At 45.2% G+C, this 21,499-nt stretch overlaps 1 protein-coding gene and 1 long non-coding RNA gene across 2 annotated transcripts in view; one reads left to right on the top strand and one right to left on the bottom strand.

The window, feature by feature from the left end:
- Positions 1–21,499, top strand: part of LOC133349742 (adenylate cyclase type 5-like) — a 208,353-nt gene that overhangs the window by 101,964 nt on the left and 84,890 nt on the right.
- LOC133349743 (uncharacterized) overlaps positions 1–21,499 on the bottom strand; it is a 52,523-nt gene that overhangs the window by 23,888 nt on the left and 7,136 nt on the right. Inside the window, exon 2 of the long non-coding RNA XR_009755981.1 lies at positions 265–385. This is a non-coding gene — a long non-coding RNA (uncharacterized LOC133349743). The remainder of the gene's footprint in view (positions 1–264; positions 386–21,499) is intronic.

A 21,499-nucleotide genomic window follows, 5' to 3' on the forward strand; every position in this document is an offset into this window, starting at 1 on the left:
ATCCCAACTGGCTAATGAAGACTACCGGACGACCCGGGATGGGCTCATCGTGTCCACTCGCAGTGTTGGACTCAGCTGAAACACACACAAAAGACGCAAAGACAAATATCCCCCGTATAGCCTAAAGAGACTATTGGGGCAAGTGCTGTTAGCGAGCACCTATGAACTCTGGCACGGCACACGAGGGATTGGACGGCCAGCACCACGCCCGGCCGCCTTTGTCTGCCGAGTGGCGTTATTTACACACCGCACCAAGGTACTCACTTGAGGCTGAGTCGACCCAGGAGAGGCCCAGGACCGGTTCAGATAATCGTCACCGATGTTGGCCGTGAGTGGCAATCGAAACCGGGTCGCGCAGTGCCCTAACCACTGGCGCCACCGCTCCCTACAAAAACACAATCACACAAACACACGCTCGCTTGCACTGCAATTCTTCTGATTTCGTTTAGTTATTTTAACACACCAAGAGCAATAACAGCAATGCAATTAAAGGGCTCGTGGGCCCTCTCCTTAGGTACAGGTGTGGGCTCATTCATTCATCCCGGGCATCCCCACAAGCCGAGCGTGACTTACTCACTAAACCTCCGCTGTGTAATTAATTGTTGCCGTTGCCATGGCGGTGTTTGTAGCGTTTTTGTGAACGATTCCTTGGGATTCCTCGAGATCTAAAGAAGGAGCAGGCGCCGAGTTTTTTTACGTTTGCTGGTGTCTCCTCTTCGCTGCACGAGGGTTTTCTTTGTAGGAGGGACAGTGGGGGGGATGCCGGCTCCCTGTTGGGTTCGTGATATTAACAGGACCCTGCGGGGTGGGCTGGTAGGAACGAATAACCAAAGAATATAAACATAATGTATTATTACACTTGTTTAGCCAGGAAAGCCTCACTGAGTCTAAAGGTTTTTGTAGGGTCCTGCCAAGTGTTTGCAGTAGGGGGCGATGTTGCTACACCGAATCGGACGATACGAAGGGAGAGTGTGAGGCCTAGTTCTAGGCTTTAGGCCTAGCTGTAGGCGTTAGGCCGCTGTGAGTTAATTTGTAATTTAAATGTTTTAATTATTTATGTAATAATATTATTGCCATACCTTGCTTGAGTGGTGCTCGCCTCATAATCAAAAAGGTTGTGTGAGTTTCAAATACTGGTTGGAGGGTTGACTCAGCCCATCATTCTGCCGGGGTCGATAAAATAAGTACTACATTGTAGGAAGTCAACAGTGGTTTCCCGTCATGAGGATGAACTGGTTCCTGTCCGTAAGAATATTTTCCACCACCTGCTCCAATGGGAATGAGAACCACCCATCTCTTGACAATGGTAGGCTATATTTGACTTTAAAAATACCGTACAGGGTTTCTCTCGCTTCACGCGGTAGATGCATTCCAATAAAAAATATACTTTTTTAAAAACACGCTTTAATGAAATGTACTGTCCGAGCTGCCCCTTCCCGTGCCCCCTTCCCCCATCGCCCCTCCCCTCCTTACACATCCCCCGCCCCTGGGCGTGGCTCCCCGAGGCTTGCCGTGACGTAAGGGGCCACATGGTGATTTACAGCCAACGTCAGTTGAGCGTGGACAATTAGAGCCGTTAAAAAGATTGTTTAAAAAATATTAATTTTTTTGATAGAATATAGTATTGTCATCAGTATGACATACCTATACGAAGTTTGCAGTCGATACGACATTGGGAATACGGTTGAAATTGAGTTACCATATTTTTGGATATGACAACACACATAAAGTTAAATAATAGCGTGTAAAATGTTTAAAAATATATGTTTTGGATTTTTTTATGATAGAATATAGTGTTGTCATCAGTATGACATAGCTATTTCAAGTTTGCAGTCGATAGCACATTGGGAAGTATGTACAAATTGAGTTACAAGATTTCTTTTTTAAATCCTTTATATTAAATTCGCTTGCTTGCTTGCGTGCTTGCTTGCTTACGACCGTGCAAATCTTTCGGTCGTTTTTTAACCCACTTCCCGTGATCCAATCGAGCTGACATTTTCCACACAGACTCGTTGTGACAGACAATTAATGTTCGTGAAAAAAAATTCAAAAATTTGACACTTTTTAGGCAAATTTTTTTTTACATTTATTCAAATAGAAATCATTCATGGCTTTGGCTGAACGTCACAGTATAGGAGCCCAGAGCGTAATCCCTCCACAGGCCGTGGCAGAGTAGCGCAGTTGGTAGCGCCCTCGCTTCCCATGCCAAAGGTCGTGGGATCGATCCCCGCGTCCTCCACAGGCGAATATATTTTAAATCCTTTATATTAAGTTCGCTTGCTTGCTTAGGACCGTGCAAATCTTTCGCTCGTTTTTTAACCCACTTCCCGTGATCCAATCGAGCTGACATTTTCCACACAGACTCGTTTTGTGTGACAATTAATTTTCGTGAAATTTTTTTTCCAAAATGTTACACTGTTTAGGGAAAACAAATTAAATATTTAATTACCAATTGCTTAATACTGGCAGACAATCATCTGACCCATAGATTGCAGCCATCTCAAGCCAGAGGACGAAAGGACTCTAGCCGCCACGCATATAAAGGATTTAGAGTTAAAAACTTTGTTTTTACGGGTTTACTTGTAAATCCTTTATATTAAGTTCGCTTGCTTGCGTGCTTGCTTGCTTGCTTGCGTGCTTGCTTGCTTGCTTAGGACCGTGCAAATCTTTCGGTCGTTTTTTAACCCACTTCCCGTGATCCAATCGAGCTGACATTTTCCACACAGACTCGTTGTGCCAGACAATTATTATTCGTGACAAAAAAATCCCAAAATTTGACACTTTTTAGGCAAAACATTTTTATTTTACATATATTCAAATAGAACTCATTCATGGCTTTGGCTGAACGTCAGAGTGTAAGAGCCCAGAGCGTAACCCCTCCACAGGCCGTGGCGGAGTAGCGCAGTTGGTAGCGCCCTCGCTTCCCATGCCAAAGGTCGCGGGATCGATCCCCGCGTCCTCCACAGGCGAATAAATTTTTAAATCCTTTATTAAATCCTTTGTATTAAGTTCACTTGCTTGCTTGCTTGCGCGCTTACGACCGTGCAAATCTTTCGGTCTTTTTTTAACCCACTTCCCGTCATCCAACCGAGCTGACATTTTGCACACAGACTCGTTGTGCGTGACAATTTATTTTCGTGAAATTTTTTTTCCAAAATGTTACACTTTTTAGGAAAAAATAAATGTCATATTTAATTTAAAATACCAATGTGATAAAAATGAAACTCTTACTCAAGAAAGAAATGAATAATAAAATAAAACCGATGCCACGCATATAAAGGATTTATAGTGAAACACTTTGTTTTTACGGGTTAATTTTTATTAAGTTCGCTTGCTTGCTTAGGACCGTGCAAATCTTTCGGTCGTTTTTTAACCCACTTCCCGTGATCCAATCGAGCTGACATTTTCCACACAGACTCGTTGTGTGTGACAATTAATTTTCGTGAAAAAAATCCAAAATTTTACACTGTTTAGGGAAAACAATTTAAATATTTAATTACCAATTGCTTAATGGTGGCAGACAATCATCTGACCCATAGGTGGCAGCCATCTCAAGCCAGAGGATGAGAGGACTCTAGCCGCCACGCATATAAAGGATTTATAGTGAAAAACTTTGTTTTTACGGGTTTACTTGTTTAAGGATACAACAGACGAAGTTAGTTAAATGAAAGCGTGTAATGAGGCGCACTAAGCGAAACCGCGTGAGACGGCTGCCTGCCGAGCAGCACAAATAGTACCCTACCCACACAATGTTGTCCCACTGCATGAGTGAAATAATAAGCGCAGACAGTATTGCGAATTTTGGGTAGAAATAGATTAGCCATATTGGACGCGAAATTGCACAAACAAAACCCGCATAAAGCGAGGGAAACCTGTAATGCATATATTAATACACAATAATAATCACTTAATGAAGTGATTATTAATGTGTATATGTACCGTACTCTTTTACAGTCTCAATGTGTCTCCATGCTCAAAAAATGTGCTTAAAGTAGTGCTTATCTCCTTTCATAGTGCTCAGTCAGTGGTGGAAATTCCACATTCCCATGGCAGAGTTCAGTTTGCCCAAACAGCAAATTGTTATTGACAAAAAGCTCAACACGTTCGTCAGTAACACTGAGGACCCAAGTATTAAAAAAATCTGATCATAGAAAAGGCAATAATATGTTTCCTTTTAAGACTACAGTGTTGTTAACAAGTGAGTTGAGTTTATCATTATTTATGCACCAATGCTAATGCAGTGTCGCCAAATCATTTGTTTTATCCACACACAAGTGGTTTGTAACTTGACTACGCATGCATCAGCGTCCCTTATTTTAATAAGGGTGAACTCTTCCTTTGACATTAACCGTCACTTCTTGCACGGCGGCGGAGTATCCACATTTTAAACGTATCCCCACGTTTTCAAACGTGACACTGATCAAGCTTGGCTGGGTCAGACTCCGACGTCGAGAACCCTGAGCGGGCATAGCTGAAGATTCTAGATTTGAAGCTTTCGTGACTGCAAGGATTCATATTCTTAGGTTTTTTCGGTAAAAGTCACGTGGGTAAAAAATAAAAATTAATAAAAGTAAAATAAAATAAAAATCACGACGTTTCGGAGGCAACACACTTGATACAGCAAGTGTGCTGTGACGGTTCCACCTGAATACGTAGGCTTGTGTTGCCTCTGAAACGTCGTGATTTTTATTTTATTTTTATTTTACTTTTATTAATTGTAATTTTTTACCTACGTGACTTTACCGAAAAAACATAAGAATATAGCTGAAGATCCTGGCTTTGAATGCCGGCAGCCACTGTTGTTGGTTAAAACTGGGTTCTCCAGTGCAGCGAGCTGATGGGCTCAGCTCGTTCACCGTCCCCCCACGTGGAAGTCCACGAGAGCACCGCTCCAACCAAAGCTCCTCTCTGCCTTATTAACCAAATGCCTCCTCTCTAATGTCGATGCAGTGCAACCAACCCTCAACAATTGAACCGTGACCCCCCCACGACCCCCCAACAGCAGCCTGGGGTTCAGGCCATCGCACTGGCCATTGTGCAATAAATCACAAGGTGACATTTAAATTTTGATTTAAAGCTTTCGTGACTGCAGGGATTCATATTCTTGGTTCTTTCTGTAAAGTCACGTAGAATGGGAAATAGTAAAATAATACAAATATAAAACAATAAAAATTCTCACATTTTCTTGCTGTGGATTTAACACCTGATGACGATTGCTTATGTTGCAGTCGAAACGTCGTGAGAAATTGTATTGTTTTATATTTGTCTTATTTTATTATTTCCCTCCTACGTGACTTTACCGAGAGAACCAAGAATATAAGGTGACATTTGTTACGTAAGAGGCGTTCACAATGCCAGCGCGCCGTCTCGCTCGGTGCGCTGGCAAAAACGGGGGCAATGTTTTACGCACTGTAATGGTGGGGAAACACATTCCTTGGAAAATGTTTTTCAATCGCTTCGTCAAGATGCAATTCTGATCGTGTTTCCTTAGGAGTGAGGTCACCCACACGCGGTGTCTTGGAAGCGCCACTATTGTGTCTACGTTTATCCACAGAGAAGTGGTGTAAAATTGTTCCTCTCATCTGCAATTACACGCGGAAAAAGAGTCACTGAATATGGTCTCCTGGAAGTGCCAAATTAATCCTCTAATCCACACGCATCTGAAGATAGTTGTGCGTATGAAGGTAAATGTCACAGGTGGATCCTTGTTCACGCCACTGCTGTGGGTAGGGCTCTGCTATAAGAAGCTCTAGAGAGCCCTGCCAGATGGTATTTGGCTTACTCTTCCACATTGGTCAGATATCTTGGAAGTGGTTGTACCCATGTCTACTGTTGGGTGGGCAGAGGCAGGTTTTAGGAAAACGTGCGCCCACCGTTGCAACTGACGTTCCAAGATGATGGGGAGTCGAATTGGCGACCTCTGGATGTGCAATGTCTGTGTGCTCGCCGTTTATTACGCCACGGCCTCCTCCGCTGGCGCGTGTAACGCGAGTCATCTCCACAAACGCAGATATAATGGGACTCGCCAAGAGCGACCTCCGCATTGCCGCGGACAAGAGGATTTGAACGACTAAGTTAAACGCAAAGTAACCTAACAACGAATTGCCTTTGACTACCGGTAACGCAGGTCTACCGTGCACGCAGAGGGATACAATCTGAATGGGCTCGCTCACCCGCCCACATCAGGGTTAAATAAAGAACACTGAAACACTGCCGTTATTATTAATAATAAAAATCGCTGAGAGTTGCTTTGGATGAAAAGAGTGCAGGCATAAACACGATACAGTCGGTTTAACTTTGGCTATTTTTTTTTGCTCGGGGACACACTGTGTAATGTTTACTCGTGAGGATTTTTCGAAGGCCCTTTTTCCCACCCAACCCCCAAGCCAGCTCTTGGTAACATCCCATCCCCACCCACAGCGACACAGCACCAGCAGCTGCGCCAGCAGGCACCACCAACGTGCAAAACAAAACTATTCGGCGGTACCGCCCGATGGCTGTGGTGCAAAGCCAAACATTTTTCTTTTACAAACGAAAGTAAAACTCCATACGTTTGCCAATAACACTGTGGCCTTAATATGAAAAAATAGGCGATGTCAAGGGTCAATTAGTGGCCCCTGCTTCTTCATAGCACGTACATCCTTTATCGGAGTTTAATTCCTGGCCACGGCTAACATCAGGGAGTGAGTGATATCTGAACCAGTACCGGACCTCCCCCCCCCCCACCCCCTTACTCCGTCACGAACTAGCACTGACCTGCATGGTCAAGTATGGTCAAGTAACCACGATGACCAACACGGCCTTCATCCAGCAGACTGTAAATAGTTATTCTTAAAACGTCGCTTATCTTTGTTGGTATAGGGTGCTATGAGTGAATCCTATTATCCGCATGTATCTGTGCATCTTAATACTATTATCTGCATAATAATGGTAAATAGGATGAATGTACAGAACTAAGAGGTTACCAAGTGCGGATAATAATGAAATGAATGATGCAGAACGTGGAGGCCACTTGTAGCGAATTTGAATCAAGGACAAGTGTGGACAATGCAATGATTTTTCTGCCACTTACAAGATTCTACCTTTTATCCCCTACAAAGCACGGACTGATTCTGGATTGCGGATTATAGGAAGAGTGGCTAATCTTGTAGCGTATGGAAAGTTTGTGTAACTTATACACCCAGGCAGAGCAGTTAATAGAAAGGCAGATCATTACAGATATTTTCTGCACACACACGCACACTACAGTACTTATCAATGGGACCTTTTTGCCAGTATAAAACTAAGAATAGATTTTACCCTTTCTGACAATAAAACAGCCGTTAGGATGTTCAGCAGTTACAAATGCTCAACCCGAGCTATAAATGCTGATTCTTGCAATTGTCATTGTACTCAGTTTAACACGTAGGCTTTCGCGACAAGTATTATTCATAATACAGTAAAGGCTTTTGGGTTAAATTGTGTAAGTATAAATGCGTCGCAACCCTCCAACCACCCGACATGGCCAATCAGTAAGAAATGTGTCACGTTAACAAAACGCCAATTAGTTACTTCTTCAGCCCACCGGTGTGTTTGAAGAGTGAATCTAGAACATTTCGAATTTGAGTTGTACGACGTTTCGCTGGTAATTACATCCAGCATCTTCGGGCGATTTGCCAGAATAGTGAAGCCATCCACCTGCTTCCAGTCTTATTATGTCATTGCACTGTTTGACTTTTGCCATTCTCTGGTCTACTAATATTGGTGAGACTAGGCCATAAAGAAGGCTGTCTCTCTGGTGTAGGCCAATACGTTTCAAAGACAATCGCCGGAGGAAGTTTTGCCACAGGTACGTGTGGTTAATGCAGACTCTGTTGTCTTACAAAAGGTATCTATTTGGTGTCTGAATATCTTAACGCTACAGCGCTTGCTGTATCTGCTTGGGGGGGGGGGGAGCATGCCTCCATTGAATGCAGTGGTGGTGCAGGTCAAGGGGGGAGCACCAGGAGTCGATTCTAGGGGTTGATGTCGGGGGCGAATGCCTCCCCGCTCCCGACCACACACCATCCTGACCTAGGGAAGTTTCACCATCTCCATCTGCGGGTGTGGCTCTAAGCAGACATTCTTTTTTGGGAAACCCTCTTTCAATGTTGTAATCTCCTAACGAGATGACTCGAGATATTTTAGACAAGGCGTAGTGAGATGAGGGAGTATAGAGGCAGAAGATAGTGAGATAAAATTTGCTCTTCCGTTATATATATTTTTATCATCTCAAGTCGGGCTGATATTTGGTGTATTATTTTTTCTTTCACGTTCCCCCTGAGTTACTTCGGGGAAGGCCACTGCGCCTTTGCCTCTCACCAGCACCAGCACCACCAACACGAGGGAGGCTGTGTTTACACATGAGGGTTACCCACACATCCCACAGGAGGAGGTGAGGCTCTCAGCGTGGCCATTTATGGGCATCTTGCCACAGAGGGGTGGGGGGGGGGGTCTGGGCTGTAGCGAGGGGGGGGGCTGCACTCGATGAGAACCAATGGGAGGAGGAGGTTCCCATTTTCAAGCACGCTGCACATCAAATGAAGCGCGTTGTTCTCACGCCAATTCCCTCTGGTGTGCGTTTGTATGTGTATGAGTGTGAGCGTGTGTGTGGTGTGTGTGGTGGTTGTGTGTGTGCGCGCGTGTGCACACATGGGGAGCGGTGGTGCACTGGTTGGCGCGTCGCGCTTAGAACCCAGCGACCCGAGTCCGATTCCACGGACACCGGTGACGATTATCTGAACCGGTCGTGGGCCTCCCCTAGGTCTATTCAGCCTCAAATGAGGACCTGGTGCGAAGTGTAAACATCGCCACTGGGGAGACGGCAGCCAGGCCTGGTGGTCTCATGTACCGTGCTGGCCTTCGTAGGTGGTTCCTTTGACAGCACTTGCTCCACAAGCCTGCCAAGGCTATACGGGGGATCTTTGGCTTTGTTTGCTTGCAAAGCCACATTGTGTGCATCAGGGTTGCCACCTGGCCAGGTTTGACCCAGACGGTCCGGGAATTGGCATCCTGCATTCGGTTGAAAGGGCCTTGATTTGAACCGATAACTGGTACCGATATTATTGTGCTGAGTTTTATTTCAGTAAAACGCAGTACTTGTTTAGATAATAGATTTTGTGCTGACTGGGAAATAGGGCTGGGTTTGGTCTACTGTGGAAAAGATGGCAACCCCTACCTGAGCACTCGCAATCACTTTGAGTACGCATTCAATCATGCAAGACACAGTTTTCACCGTTTAGTCGTATAGACTGCCAAGTTCTGAACCTTTAGTGAGTGCCTACTCGGGATAAAAACCAATCAATGTGTAATGACGGCCAAAGTCGTGGATGCAGTTGCACCTCGCCAACGCTTTCTCGCGTCTGCCAGAAAGAGGAAGCAATCCTACGCCCGTAAGCATAACAATAACAAGATATAATAATTAAAATTTATAATGCGCATTCCATCCTAGGACCCCAATGCGCAATGCATGAAAATCAGGAAACAAAAACAGAACCAGGAGCAATCGACCAATCTAGAGAGGGAAGGACACTTTAAAAGAGATGGGTTTTTAAAGCTAACAAATATATTTACCGACTCTGACTGATTTCAAGTGGCAAGGCGTCTCAAAGCTTGGGTGTCACGCTAACAAAAGCACTGATCGCCAAAAGAGTGCAACCTAGACCTGAGAATGCTGCGCAGTTGGAGATCAACAGATATTAAGGACCTTAATGGAATATATAAATGTATTAGTTCCTGCAAGTAATGTGGGGTGAGCCCTTTGAAAGCCTTACAGGTTAATAGCGGTTTCTTAAAATCCACTCGGAATTTTACTCGTAGCAGGCGATCTATTGAAACACGCCGAAGTACGCGAGTTCAAATACCGGTCAGGGGTCGTCTTGGCTCATCATTTTGTTTGTGGGGGGGGGGGGGGTGTCCATAAAATGAGGATATTTTTGCGTGACGTCTTCAGAGTGTCGGTCCCAGGGGAGAGACTGGTCCCCACCGTAGGTATGTTGAATCGCTGCCACCGGCTCAAAGAAGTGCACGGAAATAAGTGATTTCCCACACTCACTGGGAGCGCTTCGTTGGCCTCGTAAAATACGTATGGTTGCTCTTCTCTTATTGATGTGATATGCGGGGGGTGGGGGGGGGCGCTTTTGGCAGATTCTATTCACGTTTTTTTGTCCGAGTAAGTAACCTCAACTATCCACGCAGTTACCCGCTCCTAATCATGGCGGAGAAACGTGGTGAATGTCTCGTTTGCAGGAGAGACCGCTTGGAGAGATGGCTCATGTGCAGATAAATTTAGATACGAGGATGAATTTGTCACAACTTCCAGGTGACAATTGTCACGTGGAACACACGGACAAGACGAAGGGAATTAATGAGTGCATAACAGGAGTTTCTGTACGTACGAATGCATGTTGAACTTCTTTCGTAACCGTAGTAGCCCACCCTGGCTAATTGGAGGAGCGGGCGGGGGGGCAACAAACTAAACACAAAAAGCTGTTCTGAAGAAATTCGTTATTAATTAGTAAATTTGTGGGCAGATAATAGTACAGGGAACTCTTATTATCAACCATGATGTAGAGGACAGGCATTGCGGTTCCGATTGCTTGCGGCATTATCTGCAACTTTAGTCCACTCGCCAGCAAACACAATTTCAGATAACAGGAAGCCGTTCTGCAATGCGGGATGAGAAAATGACGGCTTATCGTGGATAACGGGAAAAATACGGCCATAGATAACAGAAGTTTCCTTGGATCCTACAGCTCCCGCGGACAATAGGAGTCGTGGGTAGTAGGGTCACGGATAAGAGGAGTAGATAATAATGCGCCCCCTCAACTTGCTTGTTAAGGGATTACATCTTGAATCATTGCCTCACTTGATGCAGCTAATCCGGCTGTGACGGTCCCACCTGATGACAGAGACTTGTGTTGCCTCCGAAACGTCGTGATTTTTGTTTTATTTTATTTTTATTAATTTTGATGTTTTACCTACGTGACTTTACCGGAAAAAACCTAAGAATATGAATAGGAGTATCACTGTGGACTGCCAGGATTGTACACCCCCCCCCCCCAAAAGCACCGTATATATACCTAATTAAAATTGTGATGGCTTGTCATGTTATGGCGCTTTAGGAATTGCTGTTATAATTATTAAACTTGGGAATACCTGTCATTGAACTCACTGCACCGTGACATTAGGAGGAGCGGTGGCGCTGTGGTTAAGTGTACTGTACTGAAAATCCAGCAGGCTGGGTTTGATTCCCAGTAGCTGGTTACCATGAGCAGTGAGTGATATCGGTGTGGCAAGCAAGTGACATCTTACGTTCAAAAAAATCGTCAATGGTTTTATTCCTGGGAATGTTCCCCGTCTCCACCAAAAAAAAGGTTCGCTTCCTTTTGTAAATGAACAGCTGTTTCCTTTGAGTGACCATCAGGATCACTGGAAAAATGCATTTCTCAGCCAAATAAACACCCGCACAGTGCATAACACAAGCAATAATTGGAATTCCTCACGGATGTACGAGGATAGCACTGTTTCCCAAATAACACACCGAATAGTTCACTGCCTAAATGTGCCAAATCGCACATTTATCCTCTTCGCGATTTTCTGTGCGTGACCAATAAATATGCACACTGCCCTCCGTGGCCGGGGCACGTGCAATGTCTGCTTCGCATGGAACAGAATCACCGCACTGGAGTTACACCAGGTACTCGTGTGTAGTATAGCTGGCCATGTGGAGTATCACCAGGTAGTCGTGTGTAGTATAGCCGGCCAGGTAGCTCAAAAGTAGATTCGAGCGGGGTTACAGATGTTTCCACATCCATGACGGGAGTCAAACGTTATCGTCATGTGTAGAAGGTTTCGTGGTCTCAGCCCGGTCACCAATGACTGCGCAGAAAAAAACTGGTCTAGGTCATGTTATTTATATAATGCTGTATTTGTTTTTGTGCTTAATTTGATCTGGCCAGGGCGCAGAGGGCTATACATGTGTATGTATATATATTGCACTGTGTTAAGAAAACAGTCACGCAGGGAACCAACCGCTCGTTCAACTTGACAAGTGTAAGGAGCACAGTGCAGTGTGGGTTATGTAAGATAGGACAGAGCCCTGATTAAACCAGGTTCTCTATTGTAGTGTGAGTTGATGGCCTAAGCCCGGTCACCTGCAATAACTAACCTCCCCCCCCCCCCCCCCCCCCTTATCGTGTTAGATTTGGTGCTACCCTTTATTGGGTGCTGCGCTTTATTTGGGCAAAATTTCAGCTCCGAGAATGAATTGTCCATTTGTGACTGCCGTGTGAGAACACTACTATCACGTGACGGGGTGGGGGAGGCAGATGTGAAGGCACTGCCCTCTGCCGTGTGGAGCAGAGGTCACTTGATTAGGCAACTTCGATATCGTCCGCTGCCGTGAGCCATTCTACTCCACGGTGGGTTGCGCCGCTAATCATGAAAGTCACGATAATGATTTGTTTTATTTTACAGTGCTCCCACCTGCACGCCCTTGGAGTGCATTGAATCGCATCTCCTAACCCCAAAATATTTGGGAGGGCCTCACCCCAGGTGGCGGCTGTCCATGTGCGGTACAAATTGATTCCGGCACGTGGCCTGTGAAAGGGGCATTATTTTTTGCGTGTGTATATAAAATATTTTTTTTATTCCACATCCTCCCTCGCATCATACATTGCAAAATCCTGACGTTCTGGACGGCATTACCAGTGACATCGACGATATCAGGCAAACCGGACTCATCAAAGCAGGCAGAGGGGGTCATGACTATTATTATTAGTATGCCGGTAAAAATGGGAAAACGCCATTTTACAGCTAGGCCATGAAACCGCGAGAGATCCCAATTGGATGCTTCGTCTCGTAATAACATTGCCGATAGCGCAATCGTGATAAAATTGATGGGCGGGGGGGGGGCACACAAAACCAGATATAACCCTTGAAGGACATCGAAGTCATGCAATGTCATTTGCAGGGGTCATCTCGTGACGGCGTGACAACGCTTGGCTCTCTGCTCAGGCGTTCGCCGTTGGTGGCGTGGGTGATGGGGGATGATCCAACAGAATGGGTTTAAAAACGCCACGGTGTTTGGACAGGCAAGACGCTGTTGGGGAGACGGCAATCGGTTCCGAAGGAAGACAAATAAAAACACCCGTGCAAAAATGTTTGTTCAACAACAGCAACAACAAAATAATTCACGAACAGTCCACGCGTATTGGGTCCTTCCATGGATTTCCCTCCCCGCACAACATTGCTCACAAGACCGACTTGAGCGTTCGGTTACAAAGCGACTCATTCTGCCCATCCGCCGTCTATTTATACCCCCCCCTCCCTTTGAAATAATGGGTTGCCGGCAAAATGTAATCTATTCAGGCACAGTTAATTATCTTTGGAAGGTATGGTTACTGGGGGGAGGTGGGTGAGGGCTTGGAGGGTTGCAGGTGGGGGCTTGGAGGCTGTCACCATGGCAGCAGCAATAAACTCTTGCTGCGAGAGGTCAGGGGCCAGTTGTACAGTGTTGAGGGTTTGTTGTCGAGAAGGAGAGGGCCCAAATATCTGGCCCTGTCGTGTGTTGTTAGCGTGGCCGACTCCCGACTGGGCACGGTTGGCTACGGATGGTTGCGACTGAAGTTCAACATACGCACATGCTTGCCGTGCCGGACGTGCGGTTGTTTGCTTGTTTGCAGCCCGATAATTCATTGCCCTCCTCGGCTTGCGAGTTAACAGTTAGATTCCTGCTACTACATTCACTCACCCAGTCGACGGCTCTGTCCCGAATTAATAAACAAAACAGGAAAACTATCACGCGCACCGCCTGCTGTCGAGTGGACATTGTTTAAACACACAGGTGACATCTTCAGTCATTTGCAAAAGTTAGGCCTGTTGCATGTGTTGCGCCCACACACTTTGTAGTTGCGGTGGCGAGATGTGAACTACCTCGCCTGGTGTGCAGGAGGTCGTGGGTTTGATCCCGAGCATGACGCCTGCTGTATATTTGTAGTTTGCATGTTGCGTGGATTTTTCCCTGGGTCCTCCGGTTTTTCCCGCCACATTTAGAATCAACGTGCATTGAGAGTATTTGGCTGCTATAAATGTCCACGTAATAAGCCACTTCGTTGAGCTATCATTTGTGGCCGCTTCTAACAAAGAGCTACATAACTCAGTGGGCCTTACCTGGTAAAATAAAGCATAGTTTACAGTTCGACATTGTGATGTTTGGCCGATTTCATTCGTTAGTGTTTGGCTTTATATGGGAGGAAAATGTGAGCACCCAGAGAAAACCCATCATGCATACGTGTGGGTGACATTCAGCACTGACATCTCCTTGTTAAACCTCGCAGCCCCACGACTACAACACCTGGCAAGCCTTGGGAGGTGACCTATCCAAGTATTAAAAAGGCTCAGCCCTCACCTAATCGGGCCGTATTTATCCCTATTGGTGGTTCCGAGCGAGTGATAGAATTGCCAGGTTACCATGACAGTGGCCGACCTCTGTACTATTTCAAGTTTATTTTGTTTAACCGTGTGAGAAATCTGGAGATCAGAATATAGTCTCATTTGCAAGAGTAGCTGTAAAGACCACTCGACTCCCAGCCGGAAGGTCGTGGGCTCAAATCTCGATTGGAGGTCGACTCGGCCCCATCATTCTGGGGATGATAATAAAATCGATACTGCCCTGGTGGGAAGTGTGCAACATAGTCGGGCATTACATCATAGTATTTACTTTATTTATTGGCGAGCAGTGGTCGAGTGTTCGCAAATTACTCTGTGAACTTGGTGACCTGGGCACCTGGCTACGGCTAACATCAGTGGCGAGCGATGTCTGAACAAGTCCTGGGCTCCAATCCCGCCCGCCCCTCCCCCCCGATTCACAAACCTGCACTGACTATCATGGTGAAGTATGGTCAAACAACTTCAACGACTTCATCTGGCAGTGCCATGATAAAGGGCTGTAAATAAATCCATTTGTATTTTTTTCCAAATTTTGACAATCACAACCGAAATAAATAACTTGAGCTAGATTCCCATCGCAAGACTCCGGGACATAGCGACATTGTGGGGAGCTCTTCATTCAGCAGTGGATAGGTCATAGATCATGGCTCATGATGAGATTAGCTTGCCAGAGGGTTTTGACAAATAACTTGAGTTGGTACGTGCTGAGAGCGAAATACTGAATGCTGTGATGCACAAAGCGCAGCACAATCCGAAATCACATCGGATAGGGAGAGAGAGAGAGAGAGAGATACACGGCACTACCTTAAAAACCCAGTCACATTCATGACTTGGGAACTCAGGGGATGCTGAGGTCAAATAGTGGGGCAGCGTCGAGAATCCCTTGCGAAACGTTGATCCGCCGGTGGTGTTATCACGTCCACCGCTTGCCCGCGTTATCTCCATTTAAAAATAAACGGAAGATATATAAATGTCGAAGGGTGACCCATTCCGTGCTTAGACGGGCATTTGGGCGGTGGTCATCTCTGCGGACAGTCACGAGCCGGTGGTTGAAGTTCTAACTTTGTTAAGGTCGGAAAGGTTCTCTCCAATAGAACCACCGCTGCTGATGGCACTACACCAAGAGGTAAAGAGTTACTACGTGACGCTTATTTCATTGGCAACTTGGTGGAGGGTGATCATGATATTATTTATTGTTATTCAATTCACAGCCCTTTTGTCGATCCACAGCTAAATAAAGGTGTTCCCATAATGCTCAAAATGTATCCTATTGGAAATTAGGTCAATAGTATCTTACAGGCCTTTGTCAATCCACTGCTGGATGAAGATATCCCCCGTGCCATGTTGGTCATGAGTGTTGTTTGACCATACTCTTCCAAACCGGCTAAAGCAGGTTGATAAAGGTTAAAGTTTAGGGACCCAGGATCGGGTCAGATATCACTCACCACTAGTGTTGACTGTTGCTGGGAATGGAACTCAGGCCACCGGGTTCACATTTTACTCGCCTTCAGCTGATAGGCGTAGAGAGTGTCAGAAATGACACAGAACCAGAAATTGATACAAACATACCTTCCGTATCATGGGACCTCCTTTGCCAGTACCAAAATATGATAATAGGAATTTCCCCTTTTTTCTGGCAAAAAAACAGGTGTTAAGATGTTAAAACACCAAACTGAAACCTTTTACAAGGAATCATGTCTGCATTAACCACAATACTTGTGGTCAAAATGCAAACAAAAAACATACTCTGATCATATATGCATTGTCCTTGAAACTAATTGGTCCACACCAGAGACAGCTTTCTTTTGAGCCTCGTCTCAAACGGTGTTAGCGTCCTCTGTTTTTTAACATCTTAACACCTGTTTTGTTGCCAGAAAAAAAGGGGGAAACCATATTATTATACCTTCCGTATGTTTGAAATCGAAATATGATATATACTCCAGTATAATGAAGAGTTATTGTGGAGGGTCTACCAATGTTCCTTCTAGGACCATTCTTTGATGTGCCTTGTGACTCCATTGTTAAAGATGAAATGATTAGTTCTGACGGTTGAAGCTCATTTTGTAAATATCTAATGGCCAGAGCCACAGCTTTTGTTGATTAAAGAGTGACTGGGTGTATTCCTGGCTAGGCTGAGCTCTCGTCTGATCACCGAGCCAACCACTATGATATTCTGGGTGTGAATTAAGCTCGCTGTGCGAGATTCATTTAGGTTGTCATGCAAAACAAGTTTGGTGCTATCAGCCCAGTCACTGATCATAGCACAACAAAATAACCATCACATTGATTTGAGGTTTTACTCGTTTGGCCTACACTAGCTTTGAGGGCTAAACTTTGAAGTGGTAGTGAATTTTAGGCAGTGAACCGCTCTTTGCAGAGCACAAAGGGGCTCTGCTGGTGAGAGAGATTTACCGGAGGAGTATTTGTATGTTTTGTCATCTGTGGCCATTCCCTTACATAACAGCATTAATCAACTGTTGCCAGCTGTAGGTGCAGAGTTCGTATGATTCAAGCCATTTCCTTATTTGTTTCACTCATTCACACAGGAGAGCCTCGCTGAGTCTCGGCACTGTTTCAGGAGGAGGGTCCTGCCAAGTTTTCTGCAGTAGGGGGCCAACGATTTGTGTGTATAATCCCAAAAGAGTAATTTTGCGGGTATTTTTTTTCAAATTTGGCTCATTTGGACGATGCCAGCAAACTTTGGCGTACTCGCGGGGTATTTAAAGTCCACTGTGAAGCGGATGACGAGCCTCATTTTTACGGTTAACACACACAACGCAGTATTAACCATGGCAGCCACTGGGTTTGAACCGCGAACCTCTGCACCGGGCCATATTCACCGCTCCTTAATAGTCTTCATCAGATATATATCAGCCAATAATAACAACAATAATAATAATTAACAGCCCTTTGTTTAGCCACTGTTGGACTAAAAAAATGTTGCCAGTCATGGGGCAGTTGTTCGACCGATGCTGAACTCCGACCTCTCGTCGGCCGTAGGTTGGTGAAGGTTGCAAGGGGGCCCCAAGACCTGTTCGGATTCCACACGCCACTGATGTTGGCTGCTGCCGGGAATCAAATCGGGTCACGGGTTCGTAACATAGTGGCACCGCAGCAACACAAGGGATTTAAATTACAGAGCCTGTGATACGTTCCTGGGTATAATCACTTTTTTACAGTCTCGCAAACGCTTGACTTGGACCCCCCCCCCCCCCCCCCACTGCAAAGCCGTGTGAGACCTTCCACAGAACATCTGCTTCATTACACTAATGCATGGGGCATTCATTTAAACGCATTAAATATTCTGCTTGTCATACGACTTTTGTAGTGAAACGTTAGGAGGGTAGATGTTTGGCAGTTTTGCTGCGCTCAATTTTTTTTTGGCAAGCAGTGTGCTTTCTGGCACAGACTTGGGGGGGGGGGGTGTGGGGGCTGGGCAGATGTCGTTGAGTGATGTGAGTTAAGTTCGAGCTTTTGTCAGAGATCTCGTTCTCTCCCTTGCTCTCTCAGGGTGCAAATGCTCATGCCATGTGCCATGTCAAGAGTCATTTAGCGAGTATCATCAAGGATTTTGGCTTCGAATATGAAGCATTCTTCCATGTACCAAAGCCAGTTTTAAGGCAATTTATTTATTTTACCAGCTAAGACCCACTGAGCTACATAGCTCTTTTTCAGAAGCGACCTGGCCACAAATGATAGATCAATAAAATGGCTTATGATGTGGACATTTACGTATAGCAGGAAAATACTCTAAACGCATGTTGATTCTAAATCTGGAGGGAAAAACCGGAAAACACGGAGAAAAATCCACGTGACCACAGCAAGAGAGATGTACAAAACTCCAAATAAACAGCAGGCATCAGGGCCAAAATCGAACCCATAACCTTCTGTATACCAGACAAGGTAGTTAACGTCTCGCCACCGTGGTGTTCCTTCCATTCGTGCGTCGTGCTCCGCACATTCTAGGCGTGTAATGATTATTCATTGATTCGTCGACTGATTTGGATTCTTACTCTCACGATACACGGGTGACGTGGCGAGTGCAAGCACCGATCAATTTATTTTGTGCACAGACGTACGTAAACCCTCTGGATTAATGCGCGAGACTGCCGATTACTAAACCCTTTTGTCCGCGTATCAATTTTGAAAGCAAACAAACTTTTTTTCGCCCCCCCCCCCCAAAATGTACATGCTGTATTATCGGAATCATTTTCATTCAAAGTCAGTATGCGGTAAAAGGGTTCAAATATTGGCAGCTCACTACATTCGGTAGGATTGGCTAGTTACGTGCATAATAATAAATAATAATAAAACTACGCAGGGTGCGATGCGTGCGTATGCGTTGTATGCGGTTGGTTCACGTGAGCCGTACAACTGCGATGGTAAAAGGTTGCAGGTGAAGGTGAAGCCCTGCGAATTGCCGTGCTCACGCCACTGCTGGCAGAAGGGGCCTCCACTGGAGGGGGCTCCACAGAGCGTTTCGTCATCGGCAGTCTCCCACACAGCCCCCTCCAGAGAGCCCCCCTCGAGAGCCGTGGTTCTCAACCTTTTGTTTGCTACCTGTACCCCCTTATTTAATTTTTGTTTCAACCGATGATGTGTACTTTCCGCCCCACTCACCCCTTGCCTGACCCAACATGCTTTTGAGAAATAAAGATTTCAATTAATGGTCATCAATATTTTCACCAATTGTCCATCTTGTGAGGTTATCCCTTACTAGCTGGTAACTGCAAGCGAATAACAAAAAATCGACGGATCCTCTGCGTGCATGACGTCATTTGTTCGCCTTCGCTGGTTTCCCTTGGAAACCACATTGTTTACAATCATTGAGTTTATAGGGGCATGCTTACATCGTTATAGGTTGCCATACGGATTAAACTGTTATCGTAGTTATTTTATAATGGCAGATTCGTACATGAGTATTCACCGATGACTCTCGTGCAAGATATCATTTCACACATTTATAAATCACCTCACGTACCCCCTGGGACATCGCCGCGTCGTACCCCCAGTTGAGAACCACTGCTCGAGAGGGTGCTTTGGCCTCTTCTTTCACGCCGGTCATTTTCTTTGGAAGAGGTGGCAGTGCCCCACACTTTAGCCCACCACACGCAAACTGCCGATAGATCAGCCGCGGCAGCGTATCTATTGCTGCTGCTGGGTGGACAGATACAGCGGGCGAGATTGAAGGAATTTCTCTGATGGTGAAATTACTAAGATTGAATCGTGACCTCGATCGTGACAATACATCTCATCGTATTGTAGCGTAACTATTATGATTGTCAAGAATACCTGAAAATGCAATTGATCGATTGTTGAACATTTTAATTCTAAAACCTAACAAATGGTTGCTCATGCAGTCATCTTTACAGTACCCTCATATCACATAGTTCAAACTTGGCATTCATATGTATGATGTTGAAAAACAACCCCGTGTATCATGTTATGCACTGCATCTCGAGTATTTTCTCTTGGAATTTTCTGTTTATTTAAAGGTGGATTTTTTGGTTTGAACACATTCAGTAATTTTCCCATTTTTATTCCAGTTGTGTTCATCACGGTTGGCTACGTACGGTGCAAAAGAAGTTCAACGTATGTTATTGGCTTCATCGCATGAGACGAAGCATGCCCTCATGTCTTAAATATGACCCATTGAAGTGGAAATCACAGAACTACTTCTGACATCTCTCCAAGTGACCTCTTTATCAACACGAGGAGTGCTGATCTTTCCCATGTCTAACTGACATTGATTTTTTTATTATAAGAGCTGGATTCTAAAAATAAAACAATATGTAAGTGAAGAGGAACATTTAATACGATTTTTCTCCATGTAATCATTGGTGCCCGGGCTAAAACCATCAACTCGCCACACTTGAAAACCCAATTTAATCAAACGGGCGGTTGACTGGATTCAAACTTAGGAACTCAGCGGCACCGGCTCAGTGCTCTGACCCCTGGAGACATCCGGCCACCTCCCCAAGCCTGAGGATTTAATGCTTGGAAGGTTCTTGGTTTACTCATTCACAGAATATGGCTTGAAGAATTCGTGTAACAATGCAACGGAACCGTCTTGTATGCATCCCTTCCTCGTGATTGGCCACTTCCCCACTGTGTTGCCATCTACGTAATTCATTAGCCCCGCAAACCTCCAACCACTGCAAGCCCGCTCGGTGTAATGACAACTTCATGTGATTTTTCATCAGATTACAGAAAATTAATTTCACAGTAGCCATAATACGTTCTTAATGTAATTCCTATTGTTTTACATGCACGGTACTATAGATATGTTAAGTGTAAAGCGTGTGTTTTTTTTGTCTTAAAATTCAGACACGCAGAGTATTTTCCAACTGAAGTGCCATGCAGTAGTTTATAAATAATTTGATGCGGATATTCCTGCAAGAATAGCGTTTTTTCTTGTTACTGTCAAGGGCACGGTACTCATTCATAATTAAATAACGTTCACGTGTATATGCACGGTTGATAGTCTCATCGCAGCGTGTTTTCGTTCAACGATTCGTCGGTCAAGGTCGTTACTGAGGATTCATCCTATACAGGAGAACTCTTATCCATGGCCCTATTAGCCACGACTTCTGTTATCTCACGGCAACTTGTAGAGTCCTCGAAAACGGATGTTATCCGTGGCCGTGTTTCTTTTGATTATCCGCGGTCGCTCGCTATTTTACCCATAATACATCGCGTGGCAGCCTCCTAATCCACGGATGAGAGTCGACGCGCAGGAGTGTATTCCAATTACCCACGGGCTATCCTCGGGTAACGGACGTTACATCATTACTCCTATTTTATCCGCGATGTTTCCACGGATAAGAGGAGTCGTGCGTAAAATTACTCTGATTATCCGCGGGGTTTTCTGCGAATTCCTACCCCCTGGATTAGTGGAGGACTATTGCGGATAGCCCCTCGGATAATCGGGTCTGCGTTATTGTCCCCCCCCCCCCTCATCACCACGGAGAAGAGGAGTTTTACTGTGCAGGGCATGTTCTCTAAATTTGCGGTGATACCCCCTTATCCA

This window comes from Lethenteron reissneri, chromosome 31 (genome assembly GCF_015708825.2).
Source record: "Lethenteron reissneri isolate LAM-NWPU_2019-01 chromosome 31, ASM1570882v1, whole genome shotgun sequence".
NCBI lineage: Eukaryota > Metazoa > Chordata > Hyperoartia > Petromyzontiformes > Petromyzontidae > Lethenteron > Lethenteron reissneri.